This window comes from Lactuca serriola, chromosome 7 (assembly GCF_051521515.1).
Source record: "Lactuca serriola cultivar US96UC23 chromosome 7, Lser_US96UC23_V15, whole genome shotgun sequence".
Classification (NCBI taxonomy): domain Eukaryota; kingdom Viridiplantae; phylum Streptophyta; class Magnoliopsida; order Asterales; family Asteraceae; genus Lactuca; species Lactuca serriola.
The window spans coordinates 174610132-174637235 of record NC_136414.1 but is presented as its reverse complement, the minus strand read 5'-3'; the positions used below and the strand labels follow the sequence as shown (position 1 = coordinate 174637235).

The 27104-nt window shown below is 35.1% G+C and overlaps 1 long non-coding RNA gene across 3 annotated transcripts; it reads left to right on the top strand.

Moving 5' to 3' along the window:
• The first annotated feature begins 845 nt into the window (after positions 1 to 845).
• Positions 846 to 4054, top strand: LOC145061982 (uncharacterized). Of its 3 annotated transcripts, XR_013687361.1 has the most exons (9): positions 846 to 1390; positions 1543 to 1588; positions 1686 to 1755; positions 2058 to 2248; positions 2590 to 2991; positions 3066 to 3197; positions 3371 to 3520; positions 3619 to 3765; positions 3920 to 4054. It is a non-coding gene; the product is annotated as an uncharacterized LOC145061982 (long non-coding RNA). The 3 variants fall into 3 exon arrangements; XR_013687360.1 differs by having other exon boundaries at positions 1543 to 1755; XR_013687362.1 differs by lacking the exon at positions 1543 to 1588 and having other exon boundaries at positions 847 to 1390.
• The last annotated feature ends 23050 nt before the right edge of the window (positions 4055 to 27104 follow it).

The window sequence follows — 27104 nt, the reverse complement described above, 5'->3', positions numbered from 1 at the left end:
TATAAAACACTTTAATTGTTGAATTTGGACAACCAAAAGTTACTTGGGCCTTACACGGTGGCTCAAGCAGCTTGCCCATCCTTATGGGCTGGGCCTGAATGGAGGGCTTCATCGTCGAAGTCTAAAGTCGGCGAAAGAAAGAGAGAACTCTACCACCGTTGCTGTTGACTTCCCCATGAACCTCCTCACCACTGTACACTTCTCCATGAGCAATTGAACCTCCGTTATTTTATCTGGAAACTTTATGTTAGAATCAACGATTACTTTCCTGTTCATTTTTCTGTGGTGACATGTGAACGTTAATTATTTTTAAAATTTGGTGTAGTCTGTCTGATTGTCGTGGTAAACAATATATAAAGCCTCCCTCTTCCTCCGTCATCTCATAAATTTACAGAGATGGGAACTGAAAGCAAATCGGAAGAGGTAAGTTTATTATTTAGGATTGTGGTTCAATTTGGTATGATTTAGTGCTTTTACACATAATAGTGAAAGATACAAAGAAGATGGAGAACACAAGACAGATCAAACAATTTTCTAGAGATGTAAAAGAAGAATATTAAAACGATTATGCCAAATTATATATATATATATATATATATATATATATATATATATATATATATATATATATATTAAAGTTGTGAACAAAAGGAACAGTTAACCTAAGACATTTTGGCCAGTTTTGGTCCCTTAAATTACATTTCCGGTCTCTTTATTTTTGTTTGTGTGTCACTTTGTTAATTCATTATATATATATATATATATATATATATATATATATATATATATATATATATATATATATATATATATATATATATATAAAAGTTTTGAAGGAAAGGAAGATGGCCCTCCTCTTTTTAAGAATTGCAGTTTGCCCCCTGTGTTGATCGATCTGCTTTTTCATATTCAAAGTGGAAGGAGTGGATTAGTGTCAAGAACACGCGTTAAGTCCCTCTTTCACCTCCCCGACTTCCAATAAGATGTCTACACCTTTTCCACCGTTTAAGAGTTACTCGCTTTTAAACCTTCTTTCAATCGGTTTCTATCGGGTGGTAGACCATTCCACCGTCTCTCTCACAATCGTCGCAACTTATGGGCTTATGCTTCTACATCGACGCCTCCGATTACCTTCTAATCGACCAATGAGATCGACACATACTACTCCTTCCATGGCGGTTTAGGTAGAGGACCGTCGTAGTCGGATTTTAGTCCAGTGAAGCAGGAACCACCAATTTTGTACCACACGTAGAAACATACTTTCTCTCGACTTCTTCTTCAGTGCTCTTATTTCTAAACCTTGATAAAGTGATTCGTTGTGCTGCTATCTTTTTGACACACAATTTCTCGATTTCCACTTTGAAAATTGGATGGTCGATTTCCGCTTCAGGTTTGTGTTTCGTTCTTTTTCTAGGTTTTATGTATTGTTTCTGCTTTTGCTTCATTTATGCTGAAACGCAGGTAAGGATTTCCCTTATGTTTCTTAATTTGTCGGTTCATGCCATTTATACCACAAAGTCATGGATTTGAGTTGTTTGCCAGGACTAACGAAGGCGTTGTGATGGGCTATATGTTGCCGGATTTTTGAGTGTGTTAGCTTTAAATTATGTTAGTAATGTTTATTTTTCTTCATTTGTTGGTGTTGATGTTGGGTATGGCTACATGTTTTTATCATGGTTACTCAGTTGGTTCCCACTTGAAAAAGAGGGAATTGGATGATGGATGGAGCTGACAGAAAATATTCAATTGGTTCAGGTACGCCTTTTTTTTCACGTTATGCGAATTTCAATCCATTTGTTTCTCAAACATATTAGGTTTTCGTGTCATTAAAAATCAACAACTCTAATTTACATGGAACTGATGGAATGTAGGTGATTATGACGTTTGTTAACTTATCATTATTGTTTGATAATGTTGGCTACTAAATTGAAAAGAGAATTTGGCTTCATGATTTGAAGCTTAATTAGAATCATCATATTTCTATTTTGAAGACCGATGATTCATTGGTTGATTTTGACATTTTGTATACTTTTTCATGCTTATTTGCTTTGTTATAGCCACACAGAATAAAGTACTTGAAAAGGAAAACAGATGAATGTGACAACATTTCCATTCCTGTAATCAAAGACAAGCGACATTCAACCAACATTCTGTTCAGGAATGGAATTAAGAAGCATAACACACGGAAACTGCAAGAATTTTGAAGACTATAGCAGATTATCGCCTCACTACATCACATGACACTAAGGTCCATGTGCTTGCCCTTCTACCCTGTTACTATAGCATATATTATATATGACATGATGACCCTTTCTTCTGTTTGCTGTCATTCTCTCCTAAAATGTGTATTCTTATCATTGTATATCAAAACAATTAAATAAATAACATACTAGATGCCATAGCATAATAAAACATTACATTGGTGGGCTTTAGTATCCTGCCTTTTTCTCATTACTATTGGTTATTGACAAGATGTGTTGGATTAGTGTGCAGTCAAGATTTTGACCGAACAGAATTTAATGAGGCTAGACAATTGCACATTGTTGGTCCATTCCCATTACATATTTACTGAGTTTGATTCTTCTGTAGCATATTTAAACCAGAAAAAAACAAGGCAAGGACAAAGAATGAACAGAGAGCCCTCGGTGACATTGGAAAATGAAATAATAAAGGACCAAGTTAAGCTTTAAATTCTTCACTTCTCCATTCTTGATATTGATAATTTCTATTGAGATCCTGAAATTTGTGATATTCGTCATATATGATTGAATTTTTTTCCAAGCGTTTATAATGGCCACTTTGAAGGAGGTTACAGAGCACAACAACTCCAAGCGCCCATAACCAACCTGTGGTTATAGTCGAGAAGGAGATTTGGAGGCAGAGCAGGATTTGTGATATTCTTAACCAACTCAGGGAAACCCAAATCGATTCGCCATCTTGATTTCCGACACCGTTTCCTATGACTTCTTTCAATCAGAGCCAATTCCCCCCGTAAGTATTCAGCTTCATATTCTTTTTATATTTGCTTCAGTGATTCCGGTTAAAGTCGTTGCCTCCTGCAACAGGAAGGGATTTCATTTGGGGTTTATAACGCCTCACAGCTGATCCCCTTACCTGATCGATCGCTGACTTGCTGACATCCGGAGACACTTTGTTGTGCATCTTCTATTCCACACTTTGGTTGTTGTCTCCTTCAGGTTTGTGCTCAAACTTGGTTGTCCGGTTTCTATTCCAGGTTTTCTGTGTATTTTTTTTCATTCTTATTATGGTGTAATTGTATTTTGCTTTCTTAATGATTTACCTTTTTTTTGTTTGTTTGGAACCTATTCAATTTCTGCTACTAATGCTGAGATTTTTGTTTCTTAATTAGAAGAAGAGGATACTACGATAATAGAGACGACATCGGTTCGTTGGTTTGGAACCTATTCAATTTTTGCCCTTCTACCCTGTTACTATAGCATATATGATATATGGCATGATGACCCTTTCATCAGGAATTAACACACTTGCGCTCTCAAAGGTAGCTTTTCTTTTTTTGTTAATTAGTATTTTTGATTAATTTTTATTGACTTCTTATAACAAATTTTCATATTTAAAATAATTCACATGCATATTCAGGAGAATTACAGCAAAGAGTTTGAAGAAAAGATGAGTGAACTCCAAGCTAAAGTCATTGCATTTTTTTTAATTGGAAATCTGGCCAAACAGTTGCCACCATCATCCTATATAATTTTTTTTTTAAAAATAGCTACAGCTCATGTTAAGGTAAAAAACACATCTATATATTATGAAAAAAGTTAGACTTATCCAACACTCATTATTCATAAGGCTGTGATAAACGAATAAATGAAAATACATTGCTATTTATTGTATGTAACCCTTTCTTATTTAGTATTTATTTATTTATTTTTCATTTCAGGTGGTAACGGCAAGTTTTTTACCCGATAGTAATTTGTAATTGATTTCTCATGTAATACACATGGTTGATCAAGTGGTTACCTATTGAATTGCTTATGGTGGGTTGGAACTAATTTTTATTCAAATGGTTGATCAAGTTGTTACTAGAAAAATAGCCTTTTACGACGCGCAATACGTGTTGTAAAATGCTCAGATGACACGCAAATGCGTGTCAAGAAAGACCCTCTCATAACGAGAGACGACACGTTTTTGCGCGTCGTCTATTTATGACGCGCATTTATGACATGCACTTACGAAACACAGTTATGACACACAATGCGTATCAAGGAAGGCCCTGTCATAAAGGAAGACGACACGCATTTGCGTGTCGTAACCTTACGACACGCGTATTTATGACACCCAATGCGTATCAAGAAAGCCCCTGTCATAAATGAAGATGACACGTATTTGCATGTCATAAACGTCAGTGACCATTTACGATATGCATTTACGACGCATTTACGATATGCATTTACGACGCATCTTTACAACGTGAATACACATAATAATAAAAATAAATATATACCAAAAACATTCACTTTCATTTAAATGTCAAACAAGTTACCTAACATTACATGTCAAACAACACTACATGTCAAGAAAAATGACACTTAAAAACATGCTTTTTCTTGCATTTAGAGCACCCATTATTCCTATATCAGCAACCAACTTTAGGTCCAATTCCAACCGCCTGTGAAAGAACAACATTGTTAAAAGAATAACATCACATAACCATCCAAACCTTCTCTTAAATCCAAATTAATAAATAATATGCTATGCATAATCAATGTAAAATGTCAATCACTTTACTATTAGCCTAACATACACACACTTTCATCATTTCTTCTTATTTCACCATTATTCTACTATAAATTTACATTGAAAACTACCCTCTTTATCATCCAGCTAGTTACAAAACAATTTTGTGGAAAAATAAAAACCAGACTACAATTTCTAATAAGAAAAAACTTCAAATGTGACTTTAAGGATGTTATAATCAAAACAACACAGGAACACTCTTTGAACCAAAAAATGAAATCATACCTTCGTTTCCACTTCCGGGCATACTTTTTAATCTCGGAATTATCCCCATCAACAATTAAATCCGACAATCCGCTCTCTTGAGATGAGATGTTTGGGTTTGGGTTGTTTTTTTTGACAAACTTTGCTTCCTCTTTGATATTCTATTATTGCCTTTCATATCACCATCATCTTGATCTTCATCAATCAATTTCAATACTTTTTCAGTAGGATTTACCTTTCTTGCCCTCCTAGATCTAATTCTCAGAATAGCTCTGCAAGTTCACACAAAACTTCATCATCTCCAATAACTTACTTCTTCTAACTATTATTAAATAATACAATATATGTAAATAAATGTACAATTTTAACTCTATGTTATTTTCATTATTACAAAAATAATCTCATTAAACCCAAAATAAAATCATGATTATATATATATATATATATATATATATATATATATATATATATATATATATATATATATATAATCAAAATCATGATTTTTATTTGTTTCATTAAATCTAACATAAATAAAAATAGGTTTAAATGCGACTTGGCGGCATGAATAAAACACTACTAAGAAATGAAAATTAGCAAAATGGAAGGAATCATCCATTCCATTTTAGTTCCTAATTCAAAACAAACAAGTTTTTTTCATTCCAATGGAATGAAGCATTCTATTCCTTCTCTGATTTCATGGGACAAGAGTATTGGATCATAGAGATTGAAAAGAGCATACCCAAATGAGGATTCACGTTCACATTGCTATCCCATAAACTGCCCTCCATACACTTTAGCATATTTTGGATAGACTACACATCAGTCACCTTTAAAAGTTGCAAGGTTAGGATCAACGACATGTTGCAATGACAGAACTGGCGATGTGGAAGGAACCAATAGCGCAATGTCAAACCTGCAATGATCAAAACAGTAGAAGAGATTAATTTCCTCTGGATTTGAAGAGAAACTAACTTCTGTCATGCAATCCAATATAAAAATTTACTCATAGATGTGGAATGAAACTAGTCAAAATTAGTAGAAACTATTACTAAATGCAATTTAATACAGGTTTGTTTTATTTAAGATCTTTCAGCATTGTTTTTTCTATATATATATATATATATATATATATATATATATATATATATATATATAGAGAGAGAGAGAGAGAGAGAGAGAGAGAGAGAGATAGGTTCAAATGTTTTTAGCAAATATTGTGTGCCTAAATGCTCCAATCAGAATTTAGGAAAAAAGAAATCATTAATTAAATAATAAAGGGTAACTTAGTCATTTTACCTTTATAAACCAAAAATAAATGTTGTATATTTGGAAAATCATTAAATGAGTATCACAGATCCTTTTATATATATACTCTTATCCGTTTATGTCTCTTATTCTCTCGTTGTGTGATTGAACTAGGGTTTTCTGGTTATTTTGAATTCGTGGCGAAGAAAGAGACGATGGAGAAGAATGCTATGGAATCGGCTGGAAAACACAAGTAGGTATTCGCATGGCTTGAGCGATTTAAATAGAGAACAGGTACTTAATATATATTTTTTTCTTTTTTTGCAGCCTCTGGAATATAGATACTCAAGATGCCAGCGATTTCTGGGACAAAATGAACACCATTGAACTTAAGAAAGAAGAAATCTTGCTGTGAGTCATTAATTTTTTTTATAAGCATATCATTTTTTTTTAATTTTGAAAGAGGACGAAGTCTTATTGATCCAGAACAAAAGAGAATCGAACCTGTCCCAGGATAAAACCATCGAAACCTGAAACAACTTGAAAAGAAAGAATGAAGGAGTTTATAAACATCAGATCAAATGAACAACTTCTTTGGCAAGAACCTTTTTGAAAAGATTTAAGCCCCAATAATTTGTATTTTCTTTATCTCTTCCATAATGGCATACCATTGCATCTGATTTTCTTTAAGCCCCACACCACTGAATTTCTTTTGTAATGAATAAGAAAAGAAACTAAAGAAAAGGACTTACTCTTCCAATCAAATATCCTATGGGGATAAGCTGTCATTATTGAGAATTTAAAGAAAGTTTCATGCTGCATACCAACTGCTCGATAAAATGCTTAAATCAGGTTTCTGGATTTTCTATCCAATCTTTTTATATAAGTTCAACTATTTTTTTGGCAAATATAAATGGGTTCTTCATAAAGGTTTTTGTTGTAAGTAAGGTGTTTAACAAAACTCTTGAATCAACTTTGTTTCAATTGTATTATAAATTGTTTTGTAGGACCATGGAAGTATCAAATCTTTTATTTTTATTCATTTGATTGTTAATAAATTCAGAGGATAAAAAGCTATTAATTTTTTTTATTCATGTCTTCTGATTATGGTTTTGGTTAACTATTTATATGTTGATAATAAATTTTGCTAGAATTTTACTGTTTTATTTTGATAAAATTTTAATACTTATATGTTGATAATGTATTCTAATAGAATTTTACTGTTGCATTCTAACAGAATTTGTGATAGAAATGGCTTGAAGAATGGCTTGAAGAACTGATGAGAAAGGTTTGAAGAATAAATTAAAGAATGACCACACTCAGTGTTTAAGAATGTTATTATTTTTTAAGAATCACACTTGTTATTCTTTCAGAATGTTGTTATTATTCAAAGAATCACAAATTATTTATTTGGTATATTATTAGTTCAAGAATCTATTTTGTGTATTCTTTTCAGAATGTATTTAGTAGTTTATGATTGACATTATGTTATTCTGACAGAATATGTTAGAATGTAGTTATTTTTCAACCTTGGATTCCAGAACTTTGTTATTATTCAATAATATTCTAATAGAATAAAATTCTGAAAGAGCATCATTCTAAATAAAACAATATTCTGATAGAATAAATCGGTTATTTTTAAAAATTATGTTAGAATTAAAATTGAATTAATTAAAAAAAATCATATTTTTAAAATTAGGAGAATTAATTATCCATAAATATCCGAAAATTTCCTTTTATAATTGTAGTTAATTGTCCAAAATACCCTTTTGCTAAAATTTGTGTGATTATATGGTACATGCTATCCCATTGTAATATCATACACTCTCAAATCATGTCCATTGATGAATTCCATCCATTGGTCCAGATTTGTGCATTTTGGCACACAATAGTTAGGAAAAACAAAATAACCTAACCATATATATATATATATATATATATATATATATATATATATATATATATAAACTAATAACTATAGAGGAAGTCAAGGACTTAATACCAAGTTTTGACTCATGAAGATCTAAAAATCACTATCCTGATCTCTATGGACAGAGTCACAAGTTAACACTCAGGTACCAAAAAAAATAGCACTCATGTAAATCAATGAACAAGTGCAATTTGTGTATTTTATGTGACGTGTACCAAAACCTCAAAGTAACCTTCAGGTGGAGGTGTCACACTTCCTGCTCCCATAACTGGTTTTGCAATAAAGGCAACAATCTGAAATAATAATAATTAAAAAATATGTGGTATACGGGTTTCTGATAACTCCTATACCCCACCACCAATATCCCACATTCAGAAGGCCTTGAATGGAGAATTCAGGTCTGGGTCCCACCACCATGAGAAACCGAGACCCATCTGGATTCTTCCATCAAGAACCAATTCCAGCCTCCTTCCCAAGTTTTGATACCTTTCACACCAATCAAATGGTATACGGGTTTCTGATAACTTTTATTATCATGAATCTAGAACAAATAACAGAATACTCCACCACCACTTTTCTGTTCCAACCAATATGCAGATAATGGAAGCTTATAACAATGGAAGACCTGGAAATGTGTGGTCAAACATGGAAATGCATACAAAATGGTCAAACAAGAACAAAGGTAAGAATGTTATGAATCTTGATCTAAATGTCATCGATCCAAATGTTCTTGAAGAGCAGAACAACAACAACCACAACAACACGGGTGGTTCTTTAGACCTTTCATATTCTATTGAAGCAATACCTGCAATGCAGTTGCTTAGTCTAATGGATACAGGGTATGTTTGGATCTTTCCCTTTTCTTATTGTGATTATCCCCTGTTCATCTTTCTCATGAGATGAAGTAGATAATGGACACATGGCCTTGGGAAACATGGTGGAGTAAGATCTTTCCCTTTTCTTATTGTGATTATCCCATGTTCATCTTTCTCATGAGATGATGGATATAATGGACACATGGAATCTGTTATAGCAAATTGTCCAATACAAGGAGGAAAATGAGTAGAAGGGTGAATCAGTAAAAAGATATCATCATTACATGGTATGTCTAGATCTTTCCTATTCAAAGTGCAAATAATTTGCCATTCTGTAAGCTAAACATATTCTATCTGTGATACTGATGTTGATGCCACATCATCTTGAACACTAGGAATTACATCAACATTGCATCTGTTAATCTATTGTTGCAGCTATTGCTGTTGTTGCTCTTTTTTGGTATTCCTAAACCCGTGTATCCAAGTATTTTTCTCACTTCATTTTCCAATTCTATCACCATGTCATCTTCATGACCTAATTATATATAAACCATAATTTAGATATGCTTCAAGGAGATAAGAAAGAATCTAGTGGGGCAAAAACAAAAGCTGACACAGGGCAATTAAGTAATTTAGATATGCAAAGGCAAGAATATATAAACCATAATTTAGATATGCATCAAGGTGAAGAGTAGTTTGAATCACCGACCTCTCAGAAGTCCCCTGCTGCTGCTGTTCTCTGTTCTGATAAGTTGGCATGGGGATAGGGGGAGGTCCACCTATGGAACCACCAGAAACCTATGCTATCAATAGCGTGCTATAGCGGTGCTATAGCGACGCTATAGCGTTTTGCGGTGTTACTGAACCGCTATTTTGAAATAGCGTTTACAAATAGCCGTAGCGCTATTAGCGATGCTATTAACCGCTATTTACCGCGAAACTCATCAGCGCTATAGCGACGCTACACCCGCTTTTACAATTCCGTACATATTGGACTACTTTGACAAAGTAAAAAATGATTGTGTGTTATTTCAGTATTAAATCTTTATTTTTTATACTAGTCCACTACACTTTCTGTCTTAATAAGTCCAAATAATAAATATAATTAATTACAAACTACAAATCAACAAATGACAACTTCCCTTTCTCGTATGTTTAAGTACTTAGAAACCACGAACGATTTTAGCTGTAATGACATTTTGACACTTTTTAGTTTCCATATAACTATATTAAAATATTATATATAGATTATGTTATGTTTTTATATGATTTTTTATGATTTTAATTCCATATAGTATTAATAATCTAATATATAAATTTTTTATAAATATGTAATCTAAATTATACATAATATTAAATAACCGTTATACCACTGCTATACCACCGCGATAACCACGATTTCAAATAGCGGCATGTGACCGCTATTGAAATTTGGACCGCGATAACTGCTTAGCCAGAAACAAAGCCAGGCAATACCATTTTCTTGGTCCCCTGATTTCCAGAATTATTGGATGAAGCTGAAACAGTAACACAGTGACAAAGTAGGGCAGAAGAGGTAGAAGAAGGATTGTAAAACCAAAAGGATCAATATTAAAGACCTAAAAAATCTAAAACTGAGTTCTAAAATAGATATGATTTCAAAAGACAGAAGAGAGGGGATGGGCTGAGGATCGTAGGCGTCGAGAAGCACTTCAAAACAAAAAAACAAAAATACCTTAAATCTATAATTGTCTTACCCAGGTGTAAGAAGTCGGAGGGGTGACTCAGCGGACCAGTGTCACCCTTCTTTGCATCATCATCACACTATGAGTAGCCCTCAAAACCCAAAAAAATACTAAATTAGCATACTAAGAAAAAATAACCTCAGCAAATGTTGTACCTGGAATTCAAAAACACAAACCCAATGTTCCGTTCTTTAATCTTGTGGTATGTTATGCTGGTGGTATAATCGGGCTTTATTGGTGGCGGTGGTGAACCAGAGAGAAGACGAAGGGTGGTTGGGTGCCTGGGTGGTTGTCAAACAGTAGAGAGAGAGAGAGAGAGAGAGAGAGAGAAAAGAGACTTGTAGTTGGTCGTGTATTACCTGCATCAAATTGGAATTAAGGGAATGTTGATTTCATAAGATGAGTTTGAAATCACAATATGTATATGGATGTCCACAAATTTGTTGCTAAAACATGGAGAATCGACCTAGGTTTTCCCTGACTTGTGTTCGAAAAACCATTTGTGGTGGGTAATGGAAGAGAGAGAGAGAGAGAGAGAGAGAGAAAGAAAGAGAGAGGTTTGTTATAGATAGGGCGGGGGCGGTGAACGAGATGTTTGATGATACTGATAAGAAGGAGATCGAGCAGAGATCCGATGAGAAGATTAACAAGCAGTGAAGAAGCCGATCGGAGACAAGAGAGGAGGGAGAGGGAAGAAATGAACAAGTCGGGTTTTCAAAATTTTGGGGATTTCATTTCCCCCCTGTCTACTAAACGCGTGTTCATTAAAATTATAAAGCAACACTTACAGAGGACGTGCATTTAAGATAAAGCGCCCTCCGTGTTTTTAATTTTTTTTCTTACGACACTAATTTAAGGGCACGTAATAATGCGTGACCTAAATCCTTAAATTTTTGAAGAGATGACACTTTTTTAATGTCACTCCCTTTTGCGTAACATAAATCAATGAGTGTCGTTGTTTGCGCATCGTAAAAAGGGTCTTTTTCTTGTAGTGTATTAAATCAAGAAGTTCTTTACGCATTTATTGTACATTGCATTGTACTTTCTTTTGACTAAGAAGGTTGATGGTGGTATCAAACTATTGATGTTGTTTTGGCAGGCACTATGGCAAATTACACAGAATAGCAATGTACTTTATTGTGGATACCATTCATGCAATATACTTCAGATAATAATATACACACAAAACTAACACTTTCCGCCCCACACAATGTGCGGGAAACCTTTCTAGTTTATATTAAAGTATAGTCAACAACATGAACGACTTACGTAATTTAGTGGCTTATAGGGAAAACTTCAACTTGACCAGAATTTGACGGTTGTCACACATACGTTGAGTAATGTGATTATAATAAATGTTTATCTTATCATATTGTTTAAAATTTTTACAATTATATATATATATATATATATATATATATATATATATATATATATATATATATATATATATATATATATATCACATAGTGTAAGAATTGTTATTTCATAGTTAATGTGGATGACATAATCATTTTCAATGACATTTATTAAAATTTGAACTGCATAATGTTAACTTGAGTAACATATTATATAAACCACGTGTTTCAAAAATATAAAAAAAAGGTATATGTATTATTATTCGTAGTATTGGAAGTGAGTTTGAAATGATAAAGGCAGTAACATAACTCAATTAATCAACAAATACAAGAACACACCTAACAGAGTTAAATGTTACACAAAAATGGCAAAAAGGAAACAAATACTTTGTCGTTGAATAAGACTTTCTACTAACAATTAAATCATGCATCCATGACTATTGATTTATTTAGTATATATTAGACAACACTTTCGAGCATTGTTAGGTATCATTACTATTGCCCTTTTATTTCTTTGATCTAATAGAGTAAAAAGTACCAAACACATGAGTGCATGAGTTTCTCATTGTCATTTATAATTTTAGAAAAAGTGACGTTTTTTTTTGTCATTTTAAAAGCAAATTACATTTCACTACAAGAAAAATCCTAAATAGCTCCGGAATTAAAATCCGTAGCTATTATACTACGGAATATGCTACAAAATGACTTATCGTAGCTATTTTGCTATGAAAATCGATACAAAATTGTGTTCCATAGTTAAACCCTCATTAGCTATGGAAAGTGGCTATGAAATAAAAATAGTAGCTAATTATACTACAGAATATGCCACAAAATAATTGAATGTAGTTATTGTGCTACGAAAATGGCTACGGATTTTCATTTTCGTAGCTTAATCCTTAATTGCCACCGAAAGTTGCTACGGAATCAAAATTCGTAGCAATTTTACTACGAAATATTTTACGAGATCATCGGTTGTAGCAAGGTCACTATGAAACTTATTACAAAATACATATTCATAGCTACTTGGCTACAAAATTTATTATGTAATCAAAATCCATAGTTAGTTGGCTACGTAATTAAATTTCGTAGTTATTTTCTATGGAAATTTGCTACACAATAAAATTTTGTAGATAGTCTGCTACGAGAGTTGTTACAAAAAAAAGTTTACCGTAGTTATTTATATAACTTGTTTTTGAATTTCTAAAATAATTACGGAATCATAATCGGTAACTACTTGGCTACGAAACATTCTGTAGTCAACCAACTATGAAAACATTTTCCCCAGTAAATATAAAAAAATATTTTACCAACAAAACTTCAACCAGCTATGGAAACATTTTCTGTAATATATATATATATATATATATATATATATATATATATATATATATATATATATATATATATATATTATAAACACAAGTAAATTATTGTTTTCTATTGTATCACATAAAAATTAATTACCCATGAATTACATTATGTGTCCCTCTTTAATAAAAGAAATTGACCCAGCTTAATTTTCCTAAAAGTGATCGTTTTATTCCCCAGCACTTTACGTCACCACTTTACGCCATAATCGACCAGACTTTACTCTGAGTGCTCCGACCCCAAATCACTAACCTCAATCATCTTGTGCTCCGGCGTCCTTTGTCGTGCAGGGAGATCCTCTCACTCCACTTTTTTGGTTTGCCCTGCGCTGCCTGCTCCGTTAATCGCTAGGTATGTTGCATCCTTTTTTCCCTATTATAGAATAGATAAAAATCTGATTGTTGTAGGCATGATTTGTGTTATCAACTCTAGATGTAGTTTCCATTTCGTGAAATATGTTTACTTTGAATCACTAAACTCTATCGATTTGAAGGAATCCTATTCTTGTAGGTGTGCTCCGGTGTAGTTCATTGTCAACTAATTGATAAGGCACATCCTAGAATAGTATCGATGCACAAGGTTAGTTTTGACGCTAAGACATAGTACGATATGATTCAGAACTATAATGTTTTTAAGTTTGTATTCAACAAACTGGAAATTACAAAGGTTCTCTCCATTTATGCTTCCGCCACTTGTGTTTATGATTCTCAAATTAAACACAATGATAAACACTTTGTTCTTGAAAGTAGTAGTGTATATATTTTAATATTTTTAATTATGTGAATAGAGTCTACTAGTTTTTTTTATGTATATGGAATGTTGTTAGTAACTAATTTATGCTACAGAGCATTGAAGTGAGCAAGCTAGTGAAAGGAAGGATGCTAGATAATCTTGAATTCATGCCATGGATGAAGAGAAAGTGTAATTCTGTTAGCTTGTAGCCATCACAAGTAAGTTCTTATTGACTCCTAGTCCTACCATTATCTATTATACGAGTCCTTTTTCAATTCGAGTAACACTTGAATCAAAATCGGATAACTAGTTGATGTTGTTAATTACCTGCTTCCGTTTCCTGCTATAGTTACATCCCTAATGAAAGAAGAAAGTCTTGCAAAGGTGGGAAATATGTAAGTAAGATGCCAAGAAATCCTCACCAGCACAATGAAGCATTACTCCTCCCAAAGATGTGATCTACCTTATGCACACTCAACGACTCCATCTATCAAGACCTCTCAACTTTCTTCAACTCCAAAAGTCTATGTATATGATTAACAGGTACCATGGTCACAATCATAGAAACATTAATCCAAATTATCCAGCATTTGTAGGCTCACATTGTTACATTCTATCATTATTCATTATGTAGATCATAGAGTTAAAGATAACAATTGATAGTCTTGAAAAAGAAAGTGATTTCTACTTTGTAAAGCTGAGGGATATCGAAATCCTATGAAAATATTCTAATATCTCAAACTTGCATGTATTGTCTATTTTTCTCCCACCTCAATAAACTCAAGTTTATTTTATGGCAACTCACTTAATTTTTTTGCAGATTATTAATGTGATACAAAGGATATTGTATGTTGCTGAAGAGGATGCATCAATACTTATATATCTAGTTTTTACTATGTTGGATCGTATCTTAGTGGGTAAAACCATAAAACTATCTCCTTTCTCCTTTTGTTGTCTAATGGATGTCCTTTCTACTTTTATTGTAATCTACTAAAATTCTAATATAATAACTAGCAGCGAGACACTCATCTATAGTTTGGGTTTATCTTTTAACATCACCAGAGACAAAAAGGTTGCATGCAGATATGGTGGTTCTCACTTCTTGTTAGATATGTAACAATGGGTAAAATTATAGGCTATACTTTTTCCTTAGTATATGTGTCTTGATAAATGATATTAAAATTATTTGTGAAAATGGAAGGGCAAAAGCTAGGACTTAATGAAAAAAAATACTCATTTCCATTGATTTTCTCTATTAAGTTCTTCTTTCTTACAAAGTCAAAAGGAAGCAAACACTTATATATAACTTAAGGGTTTGATTTATGTTCTGTAACACCCGAGTCCTGGTACGCATCTAATCCAAGTATTCTTGTGTTTTACTCTGGGACTCGACGAGTTGGATTCCCAACTCGTCAAGTAGATTCGAGATCCGCAGACAGTTTAAGTGACCTACTCGATGAGTCGGGAGATTGACTCGGCGAGTAGGTTCTGTTTGAGTGAAACCCTAAATTTGAGGGTTTACACCCTATTTAAACACCTTATCTTAGCCTACATCATCCCTATCACTCCCAGAAAGTTGTATATCGAAACCCTAGTCATTTTTATGTGTCCGAAGGCCATTTTGGTGCATTTGGTGGATTGTGAAGCTTGAGAAAAAGAAAGAAGCTTGAGAGTTCGAGTTGGGGCTTGGAGATCCATAGATTTTGGTCCATTTCCAGCTCAATCAAGGTAAAATGCCCCTATCTTGGTCTTCCATGTGTTTATTTATCCTTAGGGCTTGGATTTTGAGTATCTTTAGGGCTTTCTAAGCCATTTTCGGAATTGTGAAGGGTTATATGGAGTTTTGACTCTAGATCTGGGTCACTGGAGGGGTCTCATGGCATAAAGGTGCCAAATCTATGGCCATGAGAGCCCCATGCACTTTGTAGAACATATTCAATGGCTTTTTGAGCCAAATACCCCTTGCATGTGCACCAAGCTTGGAACTTTACATGTAAAATGGACATTAGGAGGCCAGATCTATGGTTTTGATGTGTTAAGACCCATTTAAATCGACTGTATAGTAATGATCAAGGATGGACTCGGCGAGTCGGGGTGTAATGACTACCAAAATCCTTTCTGTCGATGGACCACATGATAGTGTGGAAGGTTCCTTAGTTGTTTAGGCTCATAAGGGAGCTAGGAATCATGGGACTCGATGAGTGTTTGAGCAAACTCGGCGAGTCCAAGGCAATCTCCCAATCTTTAAAGATGAACTCGACGAGTTGTTCATACAACTCGGCGAGTCATAGACTGGACGCATTCATATGCTGAAGATGAACTCGACGAGTTCAAGGAAGAACTCGCCGAGTCGGTTGAAGATTGACTAAAGTGTTGTTGAAGGTGAACTCGTCGAGCTCTTGCTAGACTCGACGAGTGGGGACGGGTTTGTAGTATTATGTGGCGAAGGGACTCGGCGAGTTGGCAGACCAACTTGGCGAGTCTGGTCAACCAAAGAGTTGACCTGACCAGGGTTTGACTTTGACTTTCACTTAGATTCAAGATTGACCCTTATAGGGGTTGTGAGTACAAATTGATAACTTAGCAAGGTTGTTGTGTAGGGATTGAGGAGTCGAGGAGAGCCGACTTTCACACCGAGGACAATATAGACGCTACACGACATCGAGGTGAGTTACCTTCTAGCAGGGGTGGGTCTAAGGCCACAATGCCGGCCCATCAACAAGAGTAATTGGTAGATAATTGTCTTCGTGATAATTATCTTGGTATGCTTATGAGATATGCTTATATGTTATGCTTATGAGATATGCTTAAGTGATATGCTATGTGAGTTAGTGGCAGTAGCAGGGAATAGCTTTTCCCTAGGTAGGTCAGTACCCCACATATGCCTGACCGTATGATTATATTTTGTTATTGTATGATAGAGGTAGGGGTGAAATAGTCCCCGTTGCCGGTTGAGATAGACCGGAGGGTAGTCGGCACCCCAGAACGGCCTGACATGGGTAGGTCAGCACCCCAAAATGGCTTGACATGGGTAGGTCGGGCACCTCAGAATTGTCTGGCAGTATGTATGCTATGTGATTGTATAATATGTGGTATGATGGGGGAACTCACTCAACTTTGTGTTTACAGTTTTATTTTTGGTTTCAGGTACCTCTTCATCCAAGAGGAAAGAGCCGGCGACGTAGCAACGCATCACACACACATGATTTTCGCACATGATTTTCGCAAAGAGTTTTCTGGGATTGTACTCTGATTTTCATAACTTTGATGACATGATTTTCAGACACGTTGTTATGTTTTATTTGTAAATTGTTATGACATTAGCAATATTAGGTAAACTATATTATGGATATCTTAATTAAAAATGAAATTTTTGGCCTCAAAATTTGGGATGTTACATGTTCACATTGAGTACATTAAGTAAAAGAGAAACAACATTTTACATAATAAATGTTAACTAAAAAGAATTTGGGGAATGTATTTCTAAACAGTCTAAAATTGTTCTTTGGGTCACGACATACCTCGTAAACCCTTGATTCTTATGAATTCATAGAACACATGCTTTGAAGTCAAATTAAAGGTCTAAAATTGTTGCAAGTGAATTTAGAAGATTCAATCTTTGTTGGGTTCTCGAGTTAATTCTTTGGGAGAAAGAAAAAGGATCATGTTGATGTAAGGATACTCAATTAAAATTTTCTATTACGATTATAATTAAGCTTGTCATTCCAAGATGATTGTGTTAGAAGTTGAAGCAGAAATCTATGCACGAAGACTTGTCAGGTTATCATCAAATGAATTTTGTATGGTTTATATATTTGTGTGTATATATATATATATATATATATATATATATATATATATATATATATATATATATATATATATATATATATATATATATATATATATGTGTGTGTGTGTTTTTTGTACTACTTTGAGCCTGGTAATTGTTTTATTTTTTTAATTTCATTTTCTTGTATAGGATGATAATGGAAAAAGTAGATGCTGGAAAAACTTAGCATTATTGGACCTGCAGGTGGTTGCACAATGTTAACTCGACTTGCTTTCTTCAAACTAAAGGTATTTTCATGTTATTCATTTGATGTCTTTTAAGGTTATCAAAATTTCTTTATTTTGCATTATAATGTTCTAGATTTGAAGCCTTAAAAAAACTTTCCATAACTCCATTGAAGTTGTGAAATAGCATTATATGGATTGTCTAAAAACAGATCCTATAATGGATATTTAATTTTTAAATTTGCATGTGATCGTTAGCAATTATTAAAACATATTAGTGAGATTGATTTTGATCCAAAAGTTCTTGAATTTCTTATTAATTGAAAATGTTAGGTTTCTTAAGCTGTGCATCAAACTTATATATTTTGTGTGTTGTGCTTGATGAAAAATAGTTTGAGTTATACACTAATAATTTCTTCCTTCAACAATTATATATTGGTCCAATGAGAAGATTTCTTGTCTTATTACATATGTATATATGTCCATCCTAGGGCATGTTTTTTTACTAGTTGATATGTAATATTTCTTAATGTTTTTAGTACTTTTGATTTTATGTGGTTAAAAATTAGATGTATTCTATTAAAAGATTATTGCAATTATTGAATTTATATTAATTGCATTTTTATACATAGTTACAAATATTATAATTGAATAATTAGATCTTTCCGGATATATTTATGAAAAGCGACTACATAATTATTTTTTGTTCCAGAACGCATGACTACGGAATTTGCTACAAAACATATAGCTATGAAATTTGCCACGAAACATATATCCATGGAACCTTTAGCTACGAAACTTGCTATGGAACGCATAACTATGGATTTGCAACGGAAGAGTATAGCAATGGAATTTGCTACGGAACCATTGGTTATGGAATTTGTTACGGAACCTTTAGCTACAGAATTTGCTATGGAACTCATAGCTATGGAGTTTGCAACGGAATGTATAGCTACGGTATTCACTACAGATGCTTTAACTACGGATTTTGCTACGAAACCTTTAGTTATGTAATTTACTACGAAATGCATTATTACATAATAGACGTTGCAGCAATGATCATAGCAAAATTGGTACGTAACTATACTTCTATAGTTAAACATTTTGCTACAAAAAATATACATATGGAATGCCATTGACAAAATTTGTTGCAAATTCCATAGCTATTTAGCTTTAGCTACGAAATTTCATCTTTTTGCTATGGAATTTTTCTGTAACTATATCAAAATTTTCTTGTAGTGTTTCTTATACAACATATATCTAGAAAACAGTCATATTAAGATTGATCAATAAGTTCTTTTATTTTATTTCTTACTCTAATGTATTATAACCGGTTAACAATCTTACCAAAAAGGCTAACCAATAATAAAATATTTCTGTTAAACCATGTACAAGGTCTAAATTTGTATTTTATTTTTTTTAGTATTGAAATTAAGAATTCTTATATTAGAGGGGTTATTCATAACATAATTCATGTTTGTTGTAAGACCACTAATTATAAATATGTTCTCAAATGTAAATTGATAATCACATTATTTTGTTCTAAGAAAGTTGTCATTTACCTCTCACTCATGCCATAAATACGTTGACACGTCCAAAGTTTACAGCTCACACAAGGCGATCTCATGCGACATAGAATTAAAGCTTGATTGGGAGCCACTACTTTTTACTACTATCATGTTCAAGAACATGTTTGTTTCGCACTCTTGTTATATGAGTTTTGATGAGACAACTTATATAATTCATTATTTATTATAGGTTGTGTACACTCTCACAATATCAATAGAGAACCAAATTTGGGGAGGAAAGAACACTAAATAAACTTTATTCACATACAATGTATACACACAACATTTAAAAGAATTGGTTTGCTAAAAAAATTATAAATTTTCGCATGTAAACATACGCACATCCAAAATTTCATAGTTTTTTTTAATCCATACATATTATTACAGACATGAGTTCCATATCATGTATCAAATACCAAAAAGTTAGATGAAAAAATTTTCATTTCTATCACAAAGATGTACTTGGACCATCCAACTTTACCGTATTTCAACTTAGAGATGTACTTAGTGTTGGACCTTGGGACAATTATAAACGACAAAAATACAATGAAAATAATAATTAGTTGTTCACCAAGATTATACCTAGGAAACTGAATTGTCGTTTTCGCATCATGGCACAAATCAAATAAAAAACGACAAACATGTTGCTATTTAACATGAAAAAGAGAAACCTAACTTCCATGCCACAAAAAATATATGAAAAAATACATTAATTTAAGAATATATAATGCTAGTTGAATTTTAGGTTACAACGAAACTTAAATAGCTATTTTATGGTATAAACTAGGGTTTAAAGTCTTGGATGAATTGCATGTATAATAGAGAAACCTAGATCCAAGCATTAGGGTTTGCATGAGCACATAGGATGTTCTTATAGCTAAAACCCATCAATATTTAAATTAACAATTTAATTATTTTGTCAAAACTGTTCAAAAGTTGTAGCTTTAAATTGATAATGGTTACATACAACAACATATTAAATCTAATAAATTAAGTATAATATACTAAAAGTTAAAGACATAACTTTATAAGTAGAAGTAAAAATATTATTTTAATATTGAAATTTAGTTTATTTATGATTACATTTTAGGTTTGATACATATTTAACCTTATTAACCAACTTATAATCATTATTTGAAAGATACTACAATTTATCACTTTTAACTATTTATAAAATATTCTTTAGGTTGTTTAAGTTGAACTAAAATTTATATTTAAGTTGATCCTGTAAGGTTATATTTAAATTAACAATTTAAATATTTTATACAAATTGTTCAAAAGTTGTAGCTTTAAAATGATAATGGTTTACATACAACAACATATTAGACCTAATATATTAAGTATAATATGTTAAAAGTTAAAAACATAACTTTATAAGTAGAAGAAAATATATTCTTTTAATATTGAAATTTAGTTTATATATGATTACATTTTAGGTTTTATATTTACTTAACCTTATTAACCAACATATAATCATTATTAGAAAGAAATTGGAAAGTCATGGGAGTTTCAAATGAATGTGGTGAAAGGAAAAATGAATGAGAGTTTCAAATGAATGTGGTGAAAGAAAAAATGCTAGCTTTATAAGTATACTAGGCGAATGCCCGCGCGTTGCGCAGTGGGATAATTATGTAGTTTAATATGATTATATATGGTTTAATGTATTGTGAATAAGCCATACATAAAACTTGTATGCGATTAAATAACATTTATATTTTTTGATTTACAGATTTTTTTTTATCATAATAAATAATGAAATTTTTTTACTATTAGTTTAAAATTTTAAATGTAATTTTTATGTACACATTAGTATCTAATGTAATTAGTTGATGATTGATTACACATGGATTCTCATATGTGGTCGTCTATTTATGTTGAACCTCATAAAAATACATATTTAACGGCTTTTGTTAGTTTTACTATTGAATAGAAAATTGTGTTGTATTTTAAGTAAATATAAAAAATCTCATTCTCGATCTATTTTAAGATAGTGACATATTTTAAGTTTATATAAAAAATCATATTCTATAACTAATGAAAAGAAAAAACGGAGCTAAAATTTTTAACTATAATAAAGTTGATTCCAATTAAAAAGTGTTCAATCGAAGATAATATCATTCAATAAACATCATATGATATTACGTTATATTCAAATTACAGACATCATTTTTGTAAGAGTCATTCAAAATATATGAGACTATAGTGTTTAATACAACAATGTAATAACCAAATGATCCTAACATATTTTAAATGAAATATAATTATAATATATTATCTATGCAACTAAATTTCTGCACAACATGTGCGATTCGTCTACTATATGGTATTCTTCTAATATATTATATTATAGTATAAACATTATATTTGGAAAACCACTTTGTGTTATATTGTAGTTTATAACATTAAATTTGTGATGTGCTGTATTTGACACACATTTGTGTATTTATATATATATATATATATATATATATATATATATATATATATATATATATATATATTATATTTAAAACAAATGTTATATAAACATCCAACCTAATTCATCTTCAAGTTTTCTTTCTTCGGCCACGTAAACAAACTTTTGTTATAAAGCCAAAAATGGAATAAAAGACAGTTAATTGTATGATCATGATATATTGTATTTTGATTGGGGCTTGTACAAAACATGCATGAGCATATATTATTAATTTATCTCTTGTTTTGGGTAATTCGAATAAGATAGCTTCAAATCCGACGTATCAAACGGATTACCCATTTACTAAAGTCTAAAACCCAAAAACTCAAACATGTTTTAGTACCATACAAATGCATGAGGTTTTAGCAAATTATTATCTCATATGAATTACCTTTGATTATGTGTGATTAATTATTAAGAATGTGAAAAGGTTTGGGGGTTTCAAATGCATGAGGTTTTAGCAAATTATTGTGGGGGGTTTCAAATGCATGACAATCAAGAGAAAATGTATGTAACAGCCCGGATTTCCAGGTATCTTTTATTCATGTATTTTTGGTGTTTTGTGAGGGGACTCGGCGAGTTGGAGCTCAAACTCGCCGAGTAGGATCGCGGTTCTGGACGCGGGTTCGCGCCTGGACTCGGCGAGTCCGCGCTGTTTAATGAAACCCTAATTTCCCGGTCCTAAGCCCTATTTAAAGGACCTTATGGCCCTTCATTGCGGCTACCTTGACCTGGAGAGCACCAAAGCGGCTGAGAGTTCTTGTGAGTGAGATAAGAGGCCATTATTCACCAATTTTGTGTGTATTTGCAAGAAAGGAAGGGGGAAATCAAGCTAGGAGAGTTGGGGAGCTTGGATCTACTTCCATTTCGTCAGAGGAAGCTTATTGAGGTATCATTCAGAGCTTATTCTCGTATTTTTGTTGATATGGTCAAATCTAGGGTTTCTTCATGCCTTGTTTGCCTTGTATTTGGAGTGTGAGAGGTCCCATGGGGATATGGTACCTAGATCTAGACCTTAGCAGGTCCAGAGAGTCCCAAATGCCATGCTTTATGTCCTCCTTTTGGATTTGGAGACTAGGGTTGCCATCTTAGAGGTCATTTCTCCAAAAAGAGCCTTGTAGGTGTTGCATGGTAGCCAAGACTGTGACTTTACGTGATGAATGAGCTTAGGAGGGCCAGATCTATGAGTTGATGGAGCGGATCTGACCTCAGAAGCGAGATTGAGTTGATGCATGGCATGGACTCGCCGAGTCCGAAGAACAGACTCGGCGAGTAGCATGAAGATTGTCCTTAACCACTCAGCGAGTGGTCTTGCCGAGTTAAGGGTTGACTCAGTGAGTCAGGGAGAGTTAGAGAGGGTTGACAGGTGGACTGAGTCAAGCTGGAACTCGTCGAGTTGTTCTTGAGACTCGGCGAGTTGAGTCGTGGTGGCCCCGCGATTCATGCCAGGTGGGACTCGTCGAGTTGGGGGTGTACTCGACGTGTCAGGAGGGGATCCTAGAGAGTCAGTGAACACGTATAGACTCGCCGAGTCGCCATAGTGCACTCGCCGAGTCCGGTCAAAGTTGACCGTTGACTGTTGACTAGAGTTGACCAGTGTTGACTTGATAGGGGTAGTCAACCTTAGTGGTAAAAGTGTTAATTAGAGATATATGATGTTATAGGAGGATTATAGCTCGGAGGATCGAGCACGAGTGATTTCCGGGATTCGCGAGTTATCGAGATATACGAGGTGAGTCTTCTCACTATACTTTACCTTGAGTAGGTAATTAGAGTTATGTGACAGAGTATGTGTATGCTATATGTATGTTATGTGTTGTACTACATTATGTCTATGTGATTTATGTTGTGCATGCTTATAGAGTTGGAACCGAAAGGTTCCCAGAGTTAGAACCAGTGGGTTCACAGAGTAGGGTCTACGGACCCACAGAGTTATAGCCTCGAGTGGCTAATATGTGTTATGTGTGGTATTTTGGGGAACTCACTAAGCTTTGTGCTTACAGTGTTAGTGTTGTTTGTTTCAGGTACTAGTGATGACCGTGGGAAGGTGCCGGCTTGATCTGTACACACGCATGGGATTTTTATAATATGTGATCTTGGGATTTTGTATGATATGGATTGGAGTTTTAAACTTGATGTTTTATGAAAATTTAAATGAAAATGTTTTTATGTTATGCGAAAAATTATTTTGAAATTCACGGTGTTACAATTTGGTATCAGAGCATTGGTTTGAGGGATTCGAGTACACCTTCGGGCGTATTTGAACTCAAACTGAGGATTTGAGAAGTATTTTCAAAAAGAGTAAAAGATTTTGGAAAAACGCAGAGCAGAGTGTGTGTACGATCGGTCCGCACCCGAACAGTGATTTCCCAAAATACCTTCATGTTATGTGCTATTGATATTGATATGATGTATTCGCATGCTAGAGTAGGCTAAGTATTCCTATTAGGACTAGAGTGGCCTGATTTGTGATGCCTTAGCCTAGGAAGAGGTGAGCTGCTATGAGATGCTTGAGAGTGAGTAGGTAGCAGCGAGGGGCTTATGAGAGATCTATTAGAGAGCAGCCTGTGCATGATAGAGTACTTGGAATTTGGGATCCGAAGAGGAGGACTTGGGGTGTATTCTGATACGGTGCGGACAGTAGTATTGGGCCCGTACTCCTGAAAGCATCGGAGCGGTGTACAACCCAAGTAAGAATCTTTGGAATACCAAGGATCAAGGAGGGATGAGTTGTCGAGTGTGAGTATGCTCAAATGGATTCTAATTTATCGTATGTTGTATTTCAGAGGTACATCATGGTGAGGACACGTTTGATGCTTGAGAGCAGTGATACCAGTGATGAGGAGATCCGCCGGATCATCAACGAGGAGGTGGCTGCGGCCATTAGGGCAGAGATACCAGAGATGTTCGGGTCTATTAAGACCACGCTGATTGAGAATTTTGACGAGCGTTATGCCGCTCTTTCTGAGGCTGCTGTTGCAGCGGCCACCGCAGCTATTGCTGCCGCTAGGCCGCAAGGTGGTGATGCGTTGCTGTTCCAGGAGTTCAGCAACACAAAACCACCAGAGTTTGATGGGACCCAGGACCCGGTGGCAGCTATGAGGTGGATTTCTGACATAGAGGGGTGTTTCTTCACTTGCTCATCTCCTGAGCATTTGAAGGTTCGGTTCGCGCTGAACCAGCTTCGCTTGGGAGCGAAGGACTGGTGGAAGTTTGTGACGGCGCACTTTACGCCTGCTGAGCTTGCGGCAGTGACCTGGGAGAGGTTCACTGCCATGTTCCGAGATGAGTACGTTCCCCAGGTGGAGAGGGAGCGTTTGGCTCAGGAGTTTCTGACCCTCAAGCAGGGTACTGAGTCAGTTATAGCGATCACCAGGATGTTCCATGAGAGGGCGATGTTCTGCCCTGAGCACGTGTCCACCAAGCAGGCACGTATGAGCCGATATCTGAGTATCTTGAGGCGAGACATTCGGGAGTTCGCGGCGAACTCCTCGTACCGGACATTTTCTGAGCTTCAGGCAAATGCCCGGAAGAGGGAGATTGAGCTAGAGACTCAGGCCAGGGAGGAGGCGGAGTCTCAGGGGAGGGATCGGCGATCGGCACAGTCTCAGCCGGCAGCCAAGCGGGCCAAGCCCGCTGATCCCAAACCAGGGAGCCAGAAGGGCCGCACTTGTGGGAAGTGTGGCAAGGGTCATGATGGGGTTTGTAGAGCGGGATCGTGCTACAAGTGTGGCAAGGAGGGGCACATGGCCAAGGACCGCCCCAAGGGGTTTGCGGTGTGTTTTCACTGCAATCAGACCGGACACCGGAAGTCAGAGTGTCCGCAGTTGCGAGGATCATCTCAGGGAGCACCTCAGGGATCTGCCCCTGCCGCCATCAGAGCTACAGAGAGTCGGCCAGTGAAGGCCGAGGCGCCGAGGGCACGAGGGAGAACTTTTTAGCTGACCGCGGAGGAGGTCCGCGCAGCGCCCGACGTCGTGGCTGGTATGTATTCTTTCGTATATTTATTTTGATGTTGAGATATTATGCTTATATTATGTTGTGTGTAGGTACTTTTCTTGTGAATTCTGTACCTGCCTTGGTGTTATTTGACTCGGGTGCGAGTCGGTCTTTTGTATCTTTGGCCTTTAGTCAGCATATCGGTGTTAGTCGTGAGGCGTTGTGTCGGCCTCTGAGAGTGTCCATAGCTGATGAGAGGGTGATATATGCCACGGAGGTTCTCCGAGGGTGCGTAGTCGAGATTTTCGGTGTTGAGTTCCTGATTGATCTAGTTCCTATTGCGATGGGTGATGTCTGTGTCATTGTGGGCATGGACTGGTTGAGCCAATTTGGTGCGGTTATCGACTGCGAGCGGCAGCTGGTGACCATACGAGACCCTAGTGGGGGAGTTCTTTCGGTGTACGGCGAGGGTACACGTTCAGGATCAGCGTTTTGTTCGGCCGCTAAGGCGAGACAATGTCTACAACAGGGCTGTAAGGGTTTTATGGCGTATGTGATGGATACGCGGGTGGATTCCGAGAGGCCGAGTTTAGTTGAGGAGGTTCCGGTGGTGCGTGAGTTCCCGGATGTATTTCCCGAGGAGTTGTTGGGTGTGCCTCCTGTGAGGCAAGTGGAGTTCAGTATCGATTTGGTTCCGGGGGCCGCACCTATCGCTAAGGTGCCCTATCGTCTTGCACCTCCAGAGATGCAGGAGTTATCCTCGCAGCTTCAGGAGCTGCTGGGAAAGGGGTTTATTCGGCCGAGCAGCTCGCCGTGGGGAGCGCCTATCCTGTTTTTCAAGAAGAAGGATGGTTCACACCGGATGTGCATTGATTACCGGGAGTTGAACAAGCTGACGGTCAAGAACCGTTACCCGTTGCCGAGGATCGACGATTTGTTTGATCAGTTGCAGGGAGCATCTTGGTTCTCC